Here is a 17,845-nt window from a genome sequence, read left to right on the forward strand (position 1 = left end):
GGATAGAACCATTACCTAAGTTGTCAGACAAGGAAATCACGCCTGAACAGAAAATAAAAGAAGTATTGACTACATTGACACATCACGCACAAATACGAAACAAACATCACAGAAACATAATAAAAAGAAAACAAAAATTCGAGGTAGGAATGCTTGTACTACTTCGTACTCATCATAAATCTGTAGCACTCAAACGACGCAACGCTAAGTGGCGTCTGCTATATGAAGGACCTTATATAATTGTTAACATACCGCATCCTGGTGCGTATCTGTTACAACATCCTAGAACTAACAAAATTATTGGGCTATACGCACACCGAGATCTTAGAGCATTTCATGCTGAATAATGTCAAAGTCATACCCATCAAAATATTGCTAAGCAACTCGAAAAACTCTGTTGTTACAACACAGATAATAAGTAGTATAGAAATTTTCATTTCAGCGGTTCCAGTGACGCAGTTGAAGACAGAAGAACTCTTCTTTCAGCGCGCGCCTCCACCTGAAAGACGGAATATTAAAGTAAAATTTATGATTACGTAGCAGTGGATGACATATTAATTTTTCACGGAACATTTGTTACTGAAGGTACCACTGACTTGGTGTGACACCTGACGAACTGACAGACGTCATCTGTGAAGCGAGCTTTTACTTTGAGAAATAGATTAGACGCACATCTCTCAACACGAAAAGCATCTATCAGTAGTCAAGGCCACACAGACACTCTACACACACGCACAAAACGCGAGGAATCGAACATTTTCTCTCTCTTACTATTTTGAATATTTATTGAGTAGTGAAAACGCCTGGTCTTGCCTACTGATGTAATGAATGTTGTGTCTAACCTATCTTAATTTCAGATGACATCACAAAAAACATCGATAATATCCCAGCAAAACCGCTAAAGAGGATGTAAATATCTGCAATTCATGAAATCAAATGTGACACAATGTAATAACCTATAGCGATGTAATGATGATGTAAACATGTTTATGTGCAACTATATTATGTTTATGCTAAGAAAATATGTGACGTGTGTATGTATAATTACTTATTTTTTTAACTGATGTATAGTGTAACTGTTACTATGTAAAAATTTGAACAAAACGAGTGCCAAAAAGACATTGCATAGTGAACCACTGTTCACGGACATTAACGAACATTACTAACTCTGCAACTACGCGGAAACCTTTGTGAAAGAAACTGTTAATGCCATTCATTATGCAGCGTATCAATGTAAACGCGATGAACGATTTCCTTGATTAATAACTACAAACATTTAGGTGAGCTATATTCAGCAAAAAAACTGAAAATGTGAAGTGCATAATTCGTGCATCGTCTAGTGATATTACTACAGTACCCAACTTCAAGATGTTAACTGGATTAAATGGACACAAAGTGCCTGTCCAGAAAACAACACGACGGGTGGAAGAATTTTGGTTGGAACTTCAGGGAATGAAATGTTCTCGAAATGTGACGGACACTCTTACCTGGACTGTCCAAGGATCGACGCCAGCTATGTGCCGTCCGAGGTTCTGCAACCAAGCTTCCACGGAATGTAAAAAACGAACTGCACGTGGACCAATTACTCGACGGGTCACGTCTGATCTGTAATAAGTAATGCTTTTAGTCACAACGAACTGCATCACTACGACTATAATGGAAATGAGAAATGGGCACGCTTATGTATTAATCACGTTGTTATACAACGATGTTACTGTGATCAAAAACTTTACCACGACGATACTAACCTGTAAAAAATTATTGTGCAGCGGATGAATATGAACTGTAATAACGACACGATGTGTATAGGTCAACGCACCTGAAAAATACGGACATTTTTCTTTGAAGTATTTCAAAACAATACTATGTAACTAAGAACATTCAACAATCTAAGTTGTATTGTGTTATAACAAATATTGTAAATTTAAAACTAAGTTACCTGTCATAGAATGTAGTCTTCATATGTAATCTTGGTTGAATATTTTCTTTGTGCAACGACTGAAAAACGCGCGCACACGAACAATATGATCTGCAATACTGTGCCGCGTGATCTAACTGTACGATATAACGGCAGTGCCGCAGTTACACAGACGCTTCTGCGCATGCGCGCACTCTATCTGCCATCATTAGAACTTTTACGGCGCACCCGCGTCATTCAAATTTTGTATATAATGTGTATAATGTGTAATGTAAGTCATGTAAATAGTTGTAGATAACTTAGATTTTCTTGTGCTTTTAGGTGAATTGCTCGCCTGCAGGTGTGTCCTTTCGCCTCGCAATTCAGGGGGCAATATAAAGGCACATTTGCATGCCGAGCGTGAGTTTCCTCGGAAACGCGAAATATTAATTAAATAAATAATCAGTGACAAATAAATAAAGCCTATGGCACACAACTGCAGCGCTGTGTCGCTGATAAAACAAAAGCACAATTACGTTACTCTTATGTTTGATTAAGAAAGGGAGAGCTCTGGTTGAAGTGGTGCGAGAAGCACGTATTTTATTTTATTGTCTGGCACACCGCCATATTTCATGTTATAGAAGAATACTGCGAGTTGCAATCACACTAGGCACTCGATTCTGTAAAGAATTATATTTATAAAAGTAAGTAGGATTATGAACTGTAGGCTTATTCATTGAATATATCTGATTTAACTAACTGTGTAACTTTATTATGTTTAGTAGACAATCACCTCTGTACGACGTATTGGCATGGCTGGCAAATTATTGTAATATTGAGATTTAGATTATGAGTCCGCACCTACCGCAGCAGTCTTTGGAAACGATTTAATTACGAAGTCCGATTATTTCAGTTTTATTTCACGGTCAACTACGAGTAACATTGCCTTTACGAAAAAGCCATTGTCAAGCGTCTGATAACGAATAATTAAACGTCCACGTTCCAGATAAGCAAAATATTAATTACAATTGCAATCACAATCACCATCATACAGATAGAATAATTAACATATTTAAAATAACATTTTTTTTATTTATTTTATTTATTTTATATTTGGTCGTGTTTTTCATGGAGGGGGCTTACACCCCTTGTTGTTTTGCGTGGCACTATCACAGCACAAGCCTACACTGATGTTGTAAGTACCTTCTTGCTTCCTACTGTTGAAGAGCAATTCGGGGATGGCGATTGCATCTTTCAACACGATCGAGCACCTGTTCATAATGCACGGCCTGTGACGTTATGGTTACACGACTATAACATCCCTGTAATGCACTGGCTTGCTCAAAGCCCTGACCTGACTACTATAGAACATAATTTTATCCATATAGAACAGCTTTGGGGTGTTTTGGAACGCCGACTTCGTGCCAGGCCTCACCGACCGATATCCATACCTCTCATAAGTGCAGCACTCCGTGAAGAATGGGCTGCCATTCCCCAAGAAACTTTCCAGCCCCTGACTGAATGTATGCTTGCGAGAGCGGAAGCTGTCATGAAGGCTAAGGGTGGGACAACACCTTATTGAAATGAAATGAAATGTCGTGCACCTTATTGAATTCCAGCAATTACCGATGGAGGGCGTCACGAACTTGTACGTCATTTGATCAGGAAGTGTAGAAACGCGCTGATGAAATGGAGCTGATTGACGCTGTGTAGCAAGATGTACTATCCCCTGTGCCTTTTTGTCCCCCCCCCCCCCCCCCCACCTTGTATAGTGACCACATTGCGGGTGGGCATTGATCATTGAGAGAGATTTCTCCTCGTTGTTCTTGTATATTTTACCTAACATTACTTTCCGTGATTTTATCCATAAAGATCTGGGCGGATACTGGTCCTTACCTAGGTACATGGAGCACACACAACTCTGTGAAATACCACTACGAGCAAGCATATGTACAATGGACATCAGTTTCTGACGGAATTTAAAATGGATGGTTCTCCAGAGATAAAGTCACTCCGAGAATCGCCGTTCACGACGACATTGATCATGCGAAACTCAGTTGACGCTTTTTTCGCTTGATCTTTTGACAGTCATGAATGGAGGAAACCAGGTTCATTTGGTTTTCTTGACTTCTGGGAAGGTTGTGATTCAGTACTGTCGCAAACTCCGATTCTGTAAGAGATAAAAAAGTACCAAACTCATGAATTGTTCCAAAGCTGAAACGACGAGCTGACAGCCAGAACCAACCAGAGCGTAGGACAACGTTTGAACAAGTATGTCCAAGTTGCCGACATTCCGACGCCGTGCAATAAACGGTGTTTGTACACACAAATGAAGGACTGCGTATGTGACTCTAGCCACGCCAAACACAAACAGACGTCAGAGGAGGTGTTCTAGAATTCTTCCTAATATGGTATGGAACAAGTGAGCGACCTTTGTGAGCACTATAAATACGTTTCCTTCTGTGAGCCAGAGGGAGAACAGGTCTGCAATCGTAAGGAGACACTACGCACTTGCTCGTCGCCCGATCTCAGTTGCTAGCTTCGGCACACCGCCGCTGTTAATGTGATAGATTTAGAGGACTAGTTAGCCGACTTATATCGGCACGAGTTCAGAGTCAGACGTAGCTAAGGAGGTCTTAGCCTTGGAGTAGTGCCGGGAGTAGAGTTCTATTATCGTGAATTCACACTGACTTTGATTTCTATTCTGCTTACTTGAGATTTTTACCCAGTTCCGCACTTTGAAATGCTTCCAGCTTGTACCCCACCCAACTTTCTCTCATCGATTGTGTCGACCCAGGTGAGATTCCCAGTCTGCTGTAAGGTTTTCCATCTCCCTCTCGGGACACGACAGTACCACATAAGCGGCTTATAAGAAGAAATACAATCCTGTACCATATCTACCCTTTACAAGGGCATACTCACAGCCAGAGGACCAAGTGTGGTGAAAACGTATGAAGCAAGCAGGCATCCCTGATACGGAGACGCACTTGTGCTTCCTATAGACAACTGGGCGAGTTTGGGTTCAAATGGCTCAGAGCACTATGCGACTTAACTTCTGAGGTCATCAGTCGCCTAGAACTTAGTACTAATTAAACCTAACTAACCTAAGGACATCACACACATCCATGCCCGAGGCAGGATTCGAACCTGCGACCGTAGCGGTCGCTCGGTTCCAGACTGTAGCGCCTAGAACCGCAGGGCGAGTTTGAAAAGGGTCATACTGTGGCCTTCCGAGTGGCGGGTTCGTCCATTCGAAGAGTTGCCACACAATTTGAACGTGCTGCATCAGTTATGCAACTATACTAGTATCAATGGTCACGTGAACATTCTCTCATCCGTAGACGAGGTCCTGGACATCCACGCAGTACAGGCGCCAGCCGGGATCGTCGTTTTGTAAGGGCAGCAGTGGCATATTATTCAGCTACCACAATGTACACTCCTGGAAATTGAAATAAGAACACCGTGAATTCATTGTCCCAGGAAGGGGAAACTTTATTGACACATTCCTGGGGTCAGATACATCACATGATCACACTGACAGAACCACAGGCACATAGACACAGGCAACAGAGCATGCACAATGTCGGCACTAGTACAGTGTATATCCACCTTTCGCAGCAATGCAGGCTGCTATTCTCCCATGGAGACGATCGTAGAGATGCTGGATGGAGTCCTGTGGAACGGCTTGCCATGCCATTTCCACCTGGCGCCTCAGTTGGACCAGCGTTCGTGCTGGACGTGCAGACCGCGTGAGACGACGCTTCATCCAGTCCCAAACATGCTCAATGGGGGACAGATCCGGAGATCTTGCTGGCCAGGGTAGTTGACTTACACCTTCTAGAGCACGTTGGGTGGCACGGGATACATGCGGACGTGCATTGTCCTGTTGGAACAGCAAGTTCCCTTGCCGGTCTAGGAATGGTAGAACGATGGGTTCGATGACGGTTTGGATGTACCGTGCACTATTCATTGTCCCCTCGACGATCACCAGTGCTGTACGGCCAGTGTAAGAGATCGCTCCCCACACCATGATGCCGGGTGTTGGCCCTGTGTGCCTCGGTCGTATTTAGTCCTGATTGTGGCGCTCACCTGCACGGCACCAAACACGCATACGACCATCATTGGCACCAAGGCAGAAGCGACTCTCATCGCTGAAGACGACACGTCTCCATTCGTCCCTCCATTCACGCCTGTCGCGACACCACTGGAGGCGGGCTGCACGATGTTGGGGCGTGAGCGGAAGACGGCCTGACGGTGTGCGGGACCGTAGCCCAGCTTCATGGAGACGGTTGCGAATGGTCCTCGCCGATACCCCAGGAGCAACAGTGTCCCTAATTTGCTGGGAAGTGGCGGTGCGGTCCCCTACGGCACTGCGTAGGATCCTACGGTCTTGGCGTGCATCCGTGCGTCGCTGCGGTCCGGTCCCAGGTCGACGGGCACGTGCACCTTCCGCCGACCACTGGCGACAACATCGATGTACTGTGGAGACCTCACGCCCCACGTGTTGAGCAATTCGGCGGTATGTCCACCCGGCCTCACGCATGCCCACTATACGCCCTCGCTCAAAGTCCGTCAACTGCACATACGGTTCACGTCCACGCTGTCGCGGCATGCTACCAGTGTTAAAGACTGCGATGGAGCTCCGTATGCCACGGCAAACTGGGTGACACTGACGGCGGCGGTGCACAAATGCTGCGCAGCTAGCGCCATTCGACGGCCAACACCGCGGTTCCTGGTGTGTCCGCTGTGCCGTGCGTGTGATCATTGCTTGTACAGCCCTCTCGCAGTGTCCGGAGCAAGTATGGTGGGTCTGACACACCGGTGTCAATGTGTTCTTTTTTCCATTTCCAGGAGTGTAGAAAACGGGGCTTGTGAGCCCAGACACGTCAACACGAATTGCTGCGAATCGGTTATTAACAGTGGGACTACGAGCAAGCTCACCTCTGACCCATCTTCCACTCACGCCACAGCATCGACGTGCATGACTCGACCTGGTGTCGTCAGAGGATCACTCGGAAGATGGAATGGCGGTCTTCATCGATGAAAGCAGATTCTGCCCGCATGCAAGTGATGGCCAGTTGCGCGTATGATGTACATCAGGTGAGTGCTGTCTTTTAGAGTGCATTTGTCCAACACACACTGACCACACCCTCTTATGCTCTGGGATGCGATATGCTACAACTCTCGTTCACCTTCGGTGTTTCTGGAGGAGACGCCAATCAGCGCATGTTGTTAGACCTGTTCTTTTGCCGTGCTTGCAGCAGGAAGATGATGTGTTGTTCCAACACGTACTGCCTTTGCAATTCAGCGTGCAGCAACTTCCCTGGCCAGCACGATCTCCGGACTTGTCTCTAGTAGGACGCTTGCAGGATATGATGGAACGAGAAGTGACTCGTGTCGCTCGTCAACCAACAGCTCTTGCAAAACTACGTGAACAGGCCGAGGAGGGTTGGCATAACGTATCGCAGGACAGTATACACTACCTTCACGTTCGATTTGCTGACAGCGTCAGCGCCTGCATTGTCACCCGTGGAGACTACACCACGCACTAATATCGGTGTTTCAGAAAACGGTCGACCTAGTACCTCAGAACCGCTTGTGCTACTCATCTGTAAATGTAACGCACTATTGCAGCAATGAATCTTGAGCGAAGTCGAAACCTCTAAAAGGTCTTCTAAAATTTTTCTGGTACTGTACATCTAACACAGCTGATGTCGAAGAATTCGCAATTAGCAAATAAATCCCGTAATATTTAATACAACTGAGGATCGTCAACAAAGTTTGCTCCTTCAGATATGCACGTCTGAAGAAACAAAGATTGTAAATAAAACAAAAGCTTCCAGAATATCTCACAGACTAGCCCAAAGATAACCAAGTTGTTCGGAATCGATACTAGGTACAGAATTGCATCTCTGCAGTAACTGCGGTTACTAGGACACTATATAACTGAATTGTAAAAAGAGCACGTCAAATACTGAAAGTTGCAACGTAACAGCAAACTTTTAGCTGGTATGCATTGTATACGTATCACACTCTCGACAAATCTAGACTGTTTAATGAAGTCCTCGGCGACTAGTTCAGTTAATCAGTTAATATAAATTACTGCGACCAGCGTCTAAATACGATAACTACAGCGCAGTAAGCACGGAAAGTGTGCGTGTGCCACCTACATTCTACAGTGTACTTTCAAATAACCCAGTTACCTACCACAGCAGCTTTGGGTGTACTACTGATTATGGAGCTCGCACGTAAAGCCCGATATTCATATGCATGTTAACGACTGTGCATGCACAGTACTTACTTGGACGTAGTTGACAATATCTAAGATGAATTCTTGTTGCTTGCCAGCTGTAGCCTGTTGCAAGTTGAAACGTCCCCTTTGAACAATTTATACATGACTGTGCTTAAACTGACATACAATATTTTTAGCGCAACGCAATCTCACTTTCAGAAATCCCTACAAAAGAATGGCCCAGACTAACATTAACCTATGCGTTTCACAAATCGCTTACCTCACAAAAATCTTGGTTACTCGAACTACTCCAATACAGCGAGCGCCACTACTGCCAGCTAAATAAAAGATTCAAACTACGGAAGGCACTAACTACTGATAGGCATAGTTAGCAAAATGAAAGATTTTAATAGAGAACAAACAATGTATTTACCTTAATAGTCATAATATATATAGCAGTTCATGACAAATTACAAAACTCCGCCATCTCTCTCCCCACATCCACCACTGCTGGCGGCTCACCTCCAACTGCGCAACGCTACGCGCCGTTCACATCCAGCTGCCGCTGCCCAACACTACAATGGCAGACAACAATGGAAACTAGCCACAGACTGCACACAGCACAGCCAGTGATTTTCACACAGAGCGCTACGTGGCGTTACCAATAAGAAAACCTAAACAGCCTACTTACAAAGTCTCAAAGAAGGGAGGGACCTCGACGCTTTCGGCGAGAAACGTACGAGAGTTTATTCGGAAAGTGAGGAACGATTGGTGGCGAGATAGAAAGCACAGTGAAATTTCGATGAAGCTTTGCACAGGTGTGTTACGCAGTGTCTCTAGCATGTTTGTAAAGATCACAACATCGCTCTTTTCAGTTCTCAGAGCACAGTGAGCACGTAAAGGTGCCTACAATAACAGTATCTCTCGCCAAGTATGGGTGTCTGCCAGATTTCAAGCAGCCCCACGTAACGTAACTGTCATGCATATCTTTCTTCATGGCAGTTCTCGGCCGCACGCTGCAGGGACAATGGGGACGCTCCTTCGGCGCTTTCGCTAGGAAGTGTTTAATCATCCACTGTACAACCCGGACTTGGCTCCCTCTCATTTTCATCTCCGCTCAAATGAATCGCTGGCTGTGAAGGGAACACTTTGGTACAGACAACGAGCTGCAGTCCAGCGTAGAAAATTGTCAGAAAGCGGAGGAGACGGCCTTCTACGACGAGGGTGTTGGGAAGTTGCTACAACTCTAGGACAGGTGACTACGCAGGAGCGCCGACTTTGTACAGAAGTAGCTGGAAGGTGTAGTTAACTGTTGCAAATAAAACAGTTTTGATTTTCGCTGTAGTTTCTACTTCACGATCGAGCGTTCCTTACTTTCCAAATAGAAGCATAAAAGTTTCAACGGTTGTTGCAGCCGTACATTGCGTTTTCTTCCTAGATAATGAGAGTTTGCACGTACCAACAAACTTCCACATTAGTAATACACTCAAGATTTCAAATTATAAACATATTAGAATATTCCACATCAAAACACGATAGAGCATTTGCTGATCCGAATTACCTGCTGTGTTCAGTATGTGGATCTTGCAGCACATATTGCCCCACAATAATCGTGAGAAGTGTTGCTAATAGCATGGGCAGTGGGCATGGTGAGATATTGCCGTCATACGTTAAAGTATCCCTAATGACGTGAGACGATCGCCGTAGACGTGCGACTTCAGATAACCCCACAAGTAGTAATCACTCGGGGCCACGTAGGGTAGGCGCGCGGTCTCGGCCGTCTTGCCACGGTTCGTGCGGCTCCCCCCCTCGGAGGTTTGAGCCCTCCATAGGGCATGGGTGTGTGTGTTGTCCATAGCGTATGTTAGTCTAAGTTAGATTAAGTAGTGTGTAAGCCTGGGGACCGATGACCTCAGCAGTTTGCTCCCATAGGAACTTCTTAAAAAATTCCAAATTTTCATAGTCGCTCGGATTGAGGTCTGGGAACCTGGGAGGCCAAGCACGCGATCCTCGCCAAACGATGTACGCAAGAGATCTTTTACACGTGTAGCAGTATGAGGTGCAGTACCATCCTGCATAAAAGTCGTGCCTTCCAGCAGGGGTTTATCAGTCAGGCTGATTTAACAACACCTATACGAAATTAATATAATAGTGATTGACAAATTAACAGGATATAAATCATAAAAGCACGGGAGAGGAAACAATATTTAGGGGCTTAAGAAGGAAGCGAATAACCAACATTACCCATCAGACATCTTTAAGTAACGACTTTAGGCCATTGAAATAATTTTTATCACGTGGCTGCAATCGTTCATTTAATATGAGGCCATCATTCACAGAAAGATGTTTGAAGATCTGTAACTCGTCCAAAATGTTTAATCTAAGACCTTTTCCTCCACAGTGCAAAATTCCGATGTCATGCATTTCCACGGGTTTGTGGCCTGTGATCAACAGGTGTTCGGCAAAGGATGAGTTATGAATGTTAGAACCATTTTTCCTAAAAGATGCTCCTTGTACCTATCAGAAAAGTAGTAATTCTGGCTTTGGTCTTATTTCTGAAAATCTTATCCACTAGCAACGTAGGCTTTTCTACTAACAACATCTTGTATAGCAACCTTATGCATAATTTAAAATCAGAACGGTCTCCCCTCCAAAACTCAGGAATCTATAAAATCGGTTGCGACACATTTAAAGGCTATTGCAGAGGCCAAACAGGTCGTGCTTTCTCTGATAGATACAAGGAGCATCTCTTAGGAAAAATGGTTCTAACATTCATAACTCAACCTTTGCCGAACACCTGTTGATCACAGGCCACAAACCCGTGGAAATGCACGACATCGGAATTTTGCACTGTGGAGGAAAAGGTTTTAGATTAAACATTTTGGAGGAGTTGCAGATCTTCAAACATCTTTCTGTGAATGATGGCCTCATATTAAATGAACGGTTGCAGCCACGTAATAAAAATTATTTCAATGGCTTAAAGCCGTTACTTAAAGGTGTCTGATAGGTAATGTTGGTTATTCGCTTCCTTCTTAAGCCCTTAAATATTGTTTCCTTTCCCGTGCTTTTATGATTTATATCCTGTTAATTTGTCAATCACTATTATATTAATTTCGTATAGATGTTGTTAGACCTTCGTAGATTCTGCTACTAGATGGAGCGAACTGTATCATGTTCACATCGCCATTTGCTAGGGCCTGCTCGCGCATTCGCTGTTACTCACTCGTGCCCTATACCACTGTGATGGCCTTAGTGGCATATTTATATATTGTTTTAAAATTTGACTATGCCTGTTATGTGTTCAAGTGGAAAATCTTATAATTGTGGTTTTAATGTTTTGACTAGAGCGATGTCGCTCAAATTTCTTTTAACCACATGTATTTTTATGCAATTTAATTTGTAAAAATTAAGTGTTTGTTCTAATGCGTACCTGCTATTAATGTACTTTCCTGTGATATTGTTAGGTAAGTTAAGAGTTTCTTCTGAAGAAGGCGTCCCTAGTTGGCGTTGATAACTAGTTAAAGAATTTTGATTCTATTTGGAACCGTTTGGCTGTAAATTTGTGACAGTGAACTTTCAGTAGTCCAAATTCTGTAGTTGTGGGTATTTACAGGCCCTCAGAGTGTGAAATAGGCTTTGTTCGTCCACAACACGTTAGATAACCCATGGTCATCTCCTACCACTTTTCGAAGTGCCTACACCGCAGATGATCTCCGCGTCACAAAATCGGTGTCTAACAGTTCATGACGACGGTGGCTTTTGTACGAATTGCATTGGAGGATACCTCTTAGTGCTCTCCAAAAGGTAGTGTTTGGTATGCCGGTGTGACGTGCGACTACACCACGCAGATATGAACTAGCTAAAGTCTCCACTTATGTCTGAACTGTCCGAGCAGCAGCAGCATTTGCGTCTGGTCGCCCACTGCGGGTCCGATCGTCTAAACAACCCGTGGCTTTGAACTTCGTGATCATTTTCTTCACAGCGACACGTGACCTTTAGCCGCTCGAATACCGTCCTTATGGCGATAGGATCGTAAAGTTGCAGTAGCGGATTCTCCATTGTGATAGTGTCTTTTCCGGTAAAGCCAACATTCCGCGACTACTGGCCCATGCTCTCTCCCTCCCTACAACCCATTTTATACACGATTCACATGTGGAATCACTGGCGTGTTACTATCCAGGGCCACCTGTCGGCCGGCTTTTGCACTTGTTTTTCGTTTCAACAAAACCCCACGTCATTTCAGGCGTGTATGTCAAGTGTTGTCTCTCTGCCTGAGGTTACTCCGTGAATTGTTGCATTTTGAAATGTTAACGGTCTTTTAGATCACTCTGTAATTTTGCAGAAACTGGGTCATGCACTTGCAACTTATCTGGCTTCCGCTTTATTTCTCTGCCCAGTATCGCAGCTTTCACGTAACAAGACTATGCAATTTTTGAACGTTAAATCATAGTATTTCCAATAAAACAAATGATACTACATAAAAAGGTTATTAAATAAAATATTTGTTCTTTATGATCAGTGGAAACAAATTATATATGAGTTTTGTTTTTCTTTGTCGCCGTATTACTTTCCCTAAGTTCAGCTTCAGTTAACCGTTTATTCTGTTTGAATGACTGTTAAGTCTACAACATTTCTTACACAAAGTGGTTTTCCATATTTCGTGTACTCCAGGCAGTATGCGTTAGTGTGAAGGACATATACTATTTAAAAATTTGAAATTTAATGTTTTATCTCACTCTATTTTTTATAAGTTTCCACAAGAAGCAGATCACCTAACTTGAATTTTACTATATTTAAGTAAGCACATAAATTATGTACAAACTATAACATCATCCTTACACCTTTTAATGACGGCAGAAGTTTACCACATCAACTCAAAAGCAATTTCCTTCATCTCGTGTGTGACTGGTATTGTGTTGCACATATTACATGCTGATATACTAAGCCACGAATTATTTTCAGAAAGGATATCAATTTATATGCGTCAAATTAAGTGACATAGCAGTGCTGAAAGTGCACTAATTCATAGATGAGAGATCACTAGATATACAGGTCGGTGCCGTTTCGTATCAGCTCTCGGTGCATATCATAAGAAACTCTTATTTATAGCGATTCACGTGTACTGGTCTATTATTATCATTTTCAACGCCGAGAAATCTTAGAAACGTAAATGCGGGCGCACCTCAAGACAGTGTTGTAGGAGCATTACTTTTCACGATGTATGTAAGTGATCTAGTGCGTAAGGTCGAAAATTCCATGAGCCTGTTGGCGGATGACGCTGCTGTAGACAGAGAAGCAGCAACGCCAGAAAATTGTTGCGAAATACTACAAGACCTGAGGTTCTATGCTCGATGCAGGGACTGTTAGTTGACTATTGACATAAAAAATGTTACTTGTTGCACATGAATAGGCGGAAGACCCATTATTGTATAATTGCTCGATAACAAAAGAATCAACGGACGCAGTCATATCAATTAAGTGTCTGGAAGTATGACTACGGATCAATTTAAAGTGCAACTACGATATATAAAAATTGTTTCCAGGAACGACAATATAAGACTGAGACTCAAACTGCAGACTCGTCAGAACGTTTAGTCCAGCGCCGAAGGAGTTAGCTTACAAAACCCTCGTTTCGATGACATTTGAATATTTCTACCAACCTGGGACCAGTGTCAGATGTATAGAGAAAATACGAGAAGATAACATTCAGAGAAGAGCAGTGCGTTTTGTTTCAAATTCGATTAGTGAACGCGATAGCGTCACGGAGTGCTCAGTCCATTCCACCGGCAGACGCTGAAACACAAGCGTTACGCATCACGTTATGATTTGCAATTAAAACCCCGAGAGCGTACCATCCTAGAAGAGTCTACCAATATATTTCTTCGTTCTAAGTATACTCATATCTCTCGAAAAATTAGGGAGATTTGAGCTCAACAGCTGTTCTTATCGTATACCATTCCTGGCTGGTACAGAAAGGGGTTGAGTGACAGTGGTGTAGTAAGTACCTTTCACCACAAATCATCAGGTAGCTTCAGAATTGTAGATATAGATTCGTAGAAAATGCAATTTGTTGTTAATCAACAGACCATCGTCTTTAGAAGAGCCTACAGTTCTGTTGTTAAATGTATCACACGGAAAGAAATGAATGTACGCAGTACGCAGCTCAGCAGACGACGGAATGGTACGTGGTCCACATCGTCTATACGCACATAATTGCAGCAGCGTTACGCAATGTTCCACTGTACAACATATTACGTTAACGAAGGCCAGAAAATCACTGCTGTTCGAGCCCTGTAGCTTGCTGACACGGCCGTCGAAACGGAATACGTACAGTGATGAGTCAGACATTGTAACCACCTGCTTAATAGTTTGTTTGTCCGTCTTTGTGTGGTGTCACCGCCAGACACCACACTTGCTAGGTGGTAGCCTTTAAATCGGCCGCGGTCCGGTAGTATACGTCGGACCCGCGTGTCGCCACTATCAGTGATTGCAGACCGAGCGCCGCCACACGGCAGGTCTAGAGAGACGTCCTAGCACTCGCCCCAGTTGTACAGCCGACTTTGCTAGCGATGGTTCACTGACAAATTACGCTCTCATTTGCCGAGACGATAGTTAGCATAGCCTTCAGCTACGTCATTTGCTACGACCTAGCAAGGCGCCATTATCATTTGCTATTTGTGATGCATGTACCGTCAGACCGATGTTTACCAATTATGGATTAAAGTTAAGTATTCCAGAAGCTACGTACCTTTTTTGCTAGTCTCAAATCCTTGCCATTTTCCAGACCTCACGCCAGCCTGCGTGAGCTTAAACGCGTGCCCTTCGGCTGTCTTATAGTGGCTTGGCTGTCTTGCCAAGTCACAACACTTTGAAACGAAATACATCAACCATTTGGCGTATCACAGATCCAATAGTTTGGTGGTAGGTTTGGGGAGGTATCTGGCATTAGATGTCTTCGCAAAAGCCATGTAATTCGCATAAATAACGGACCGCTTATTTGCTTACTCGGTGATGGTGCCCGTTAGCGATTCACGGCTTTCATATGATTTACATCAGGCGAATCTGGTTACAGACACGTCAACGTGAGTTCACTATAATGCTCCTAAAACGGCTGTAGCACAGTTCTGACTACGAGACAGGGACAGCTATACTGCTAAAAGATGACATCGCCGTCGGGGGAGACATCAAGAAATGAAGGAATGCAAGTGATTCGCAGCTGTCAGCGGATCTTCGGTTACTACCAAAGGTCGCACGCAAGTGCAGGAGACTGTCTCCCGTAGCATAATATTGCTCCCACCAACCTGTATCAGTGATCCGCTGCACTTACCGAGCCGCTGTTCACCTCAGTGACGGCGTTTAAAGAGATGAACAGCGACCTCCTGCAGCAAACATGTGATTAGCCCGAAGAGCTGACATCTTTCCATTGATCGACAGTCGAATTTCGATGGCTGGGTGCCCATTGCAATCGTAACTGACGATGGTGGGTTAACATGTGAACAGGTGGTCTGCTGCGGAGCTCCATTTCAACAATGCACCATGAGCGGTGTGCTCCGAAACAATTGTGCGTGCACCAGCATTGTGTTGTTTCGGCAATATGGCACAGATCAACATCTATCCTGCTTTACAAAGCAGACAAGCCTCCGAACTCCACGTTCTGTGCAGAGACGTGGACGTCCAACCACTTAGCGCCTAGTGGTAGTTTCACTGTCCTTCTATCTCTTTACTCACCACAGTAGCACGTGACCATTCGACCAGCTTCGCCGTTTTCGGAATACTCACTCTCAGGCTCTGCGTAATAATAACCTGCCCTTTGTCAAAGTCGCTTATCTGAGTGGATTTCCCCATCTGCAAACCATTGGTATTCTAGGGTGATCCCCCGTCCGTGTCTGCTCTGCTTACCTACTCTTGTTACCGCCTCACGAACCTACAACGCCACCAGGCGGTATCCAACGTTGCGGTGGACAGTGGACATAATGTTTTGTCTCATCACTGATATTTAACACAGTTGTCGATTGTCATAGTCATATGTCAAGTTCAGAACTCCAGTATCCCAGTAAAGCACTGGTATGAAGACATAAACCGTTCCAAAAATTCCTTTGCCTGAATGTAAGACTGAAATATAACCAAGGATATTTTAAGACATATCTCCATAAAGTTCACTTTTTACTATCAGAATTGTGAAAATTAGTCTCTGAAGAAAAACCGATCCACCTGATCCTTCAATGTAATACGACCCACTATAAAAATGCTAATCTGCTGAGAGAACGGCCGAGCAGCAGACGACAACTCGTTACAAGTGTAGAAGTCATTCTCGTGTTAAATGAGTATATAATTTATAAACCAATGTGCAAGCTGTACCCTAAAAGAAGTAGTAATTATTGACCCTATTATTATGCAATAAATTTCAGCTAGTAGTAGGGGATACTCTGTTCAACAATCACAAGAGGAAGAGGTATATTTGGAAAAAAACTGGGAGACACGGGAAGATTCGAGTTAGATTCCATCATGGTCAGTCAGAGATACCGACATCAGTTACTGGGTTGAAAGGTGTACCCAGGAGCAGACATAAACTCAAATTACAATTTAGTTAAGCTAAAGAGTAGGCTGACGTTTAAGAGACTAGTCAAGAAGAATCAATGCGCAAAGAAATGAGATACAGAAGTGCTAAGGAATGAGAGATACGCTTGAAGTTCTCTGAGACTATAGGTATTGCAGTAAGGAATAGCTCTTTACGCAGTTCAGTTGAAGAGGAATGGACATCTCTAAAAAAGGCAATCATATAAGGTGGAAGGAAAACCATAATTAAATAGATATTAGAAAGGTAACTGCGAAAAATCCATGGGCAACAGAGGAAACATTTCAGTTGCTCGACGAAAGAGGGATGTTCAAAAATGTTCAGGAAACTTCAGGAATATAGAGATACAAATTATTTATGAATGAAATAAATAGGAAGTGCAGGAAAGCTAAGGTGAAATGGCTACATAAAGAAAGCGATGAAATCGAAAAAGAAATGACTGTCGGAAGGACTGACTTAGCATACAGAAAAGTCAGAACTATTTTTTCTGAAATTCAAAGCTAGGCGGTAACATTAAGAGTGCAAAGGGAACTCCACTGTTAAGTGCAGAGAAGAGACCAGATAGTTGGAAAATGTACATTCAAGGGCTGTGTGAGGGGGAGGACCTGTCTGATGACGTGATGGAAGGAGAAACATGCACAGACAACAAAGAGAGGATCCAGTATTGGAATCAGAATTGACAAGAGCTTTCGATGACTTAAGATGTAATAAGGCAGAAGGTATAAATAACATTCTAGCCGATTTTCTAAAACTATTGGGAAAAATGGCAACAAAACTACTATCCACGTTGGTGTGTAAAATGTATGACACTGGCGACAAACCATCAGATTTTCGGAAAAACTTTATCCACACAATACCGAAGATAGCAAGAGTTGGCAACTGCTAGAATTTTCGCCCAATCAGCTTAAAAGCATCCATATTGCTGACAACAATTATAATAGAAGAATGGAAAAGAAAATTGAGGATTTGTTAGACGATGATCAGTTTGGTTTTAGGAAAGGTAAAGGCACCAGAGAGACATTTCTGATGTTGTGGATAATAATCAAAGGACGACTAGAAGAAAGTCAAGACACATTCCTAGAATTTGTCCACCTGGAAAAAGCGTTCGAAAATGTAAAATGGTACAAGATATTTGAAATTC

This window comes from Schistocerca serialis, chromosome 8 (genome assembly GCF_023864345.2).
Source record: "Schistocerca serialis cubense isolate TAMUIC-IGC-003099 chromosome 8, iqSchSeri2.2, whole genome shotgun sequence".
NCBI classification, from domain to species: Eukaryota; Metazoa; Arthropoda; class Insecta; order Orthoptera; family Acrididae; genus Schistocerca; species Schistocerca serialis.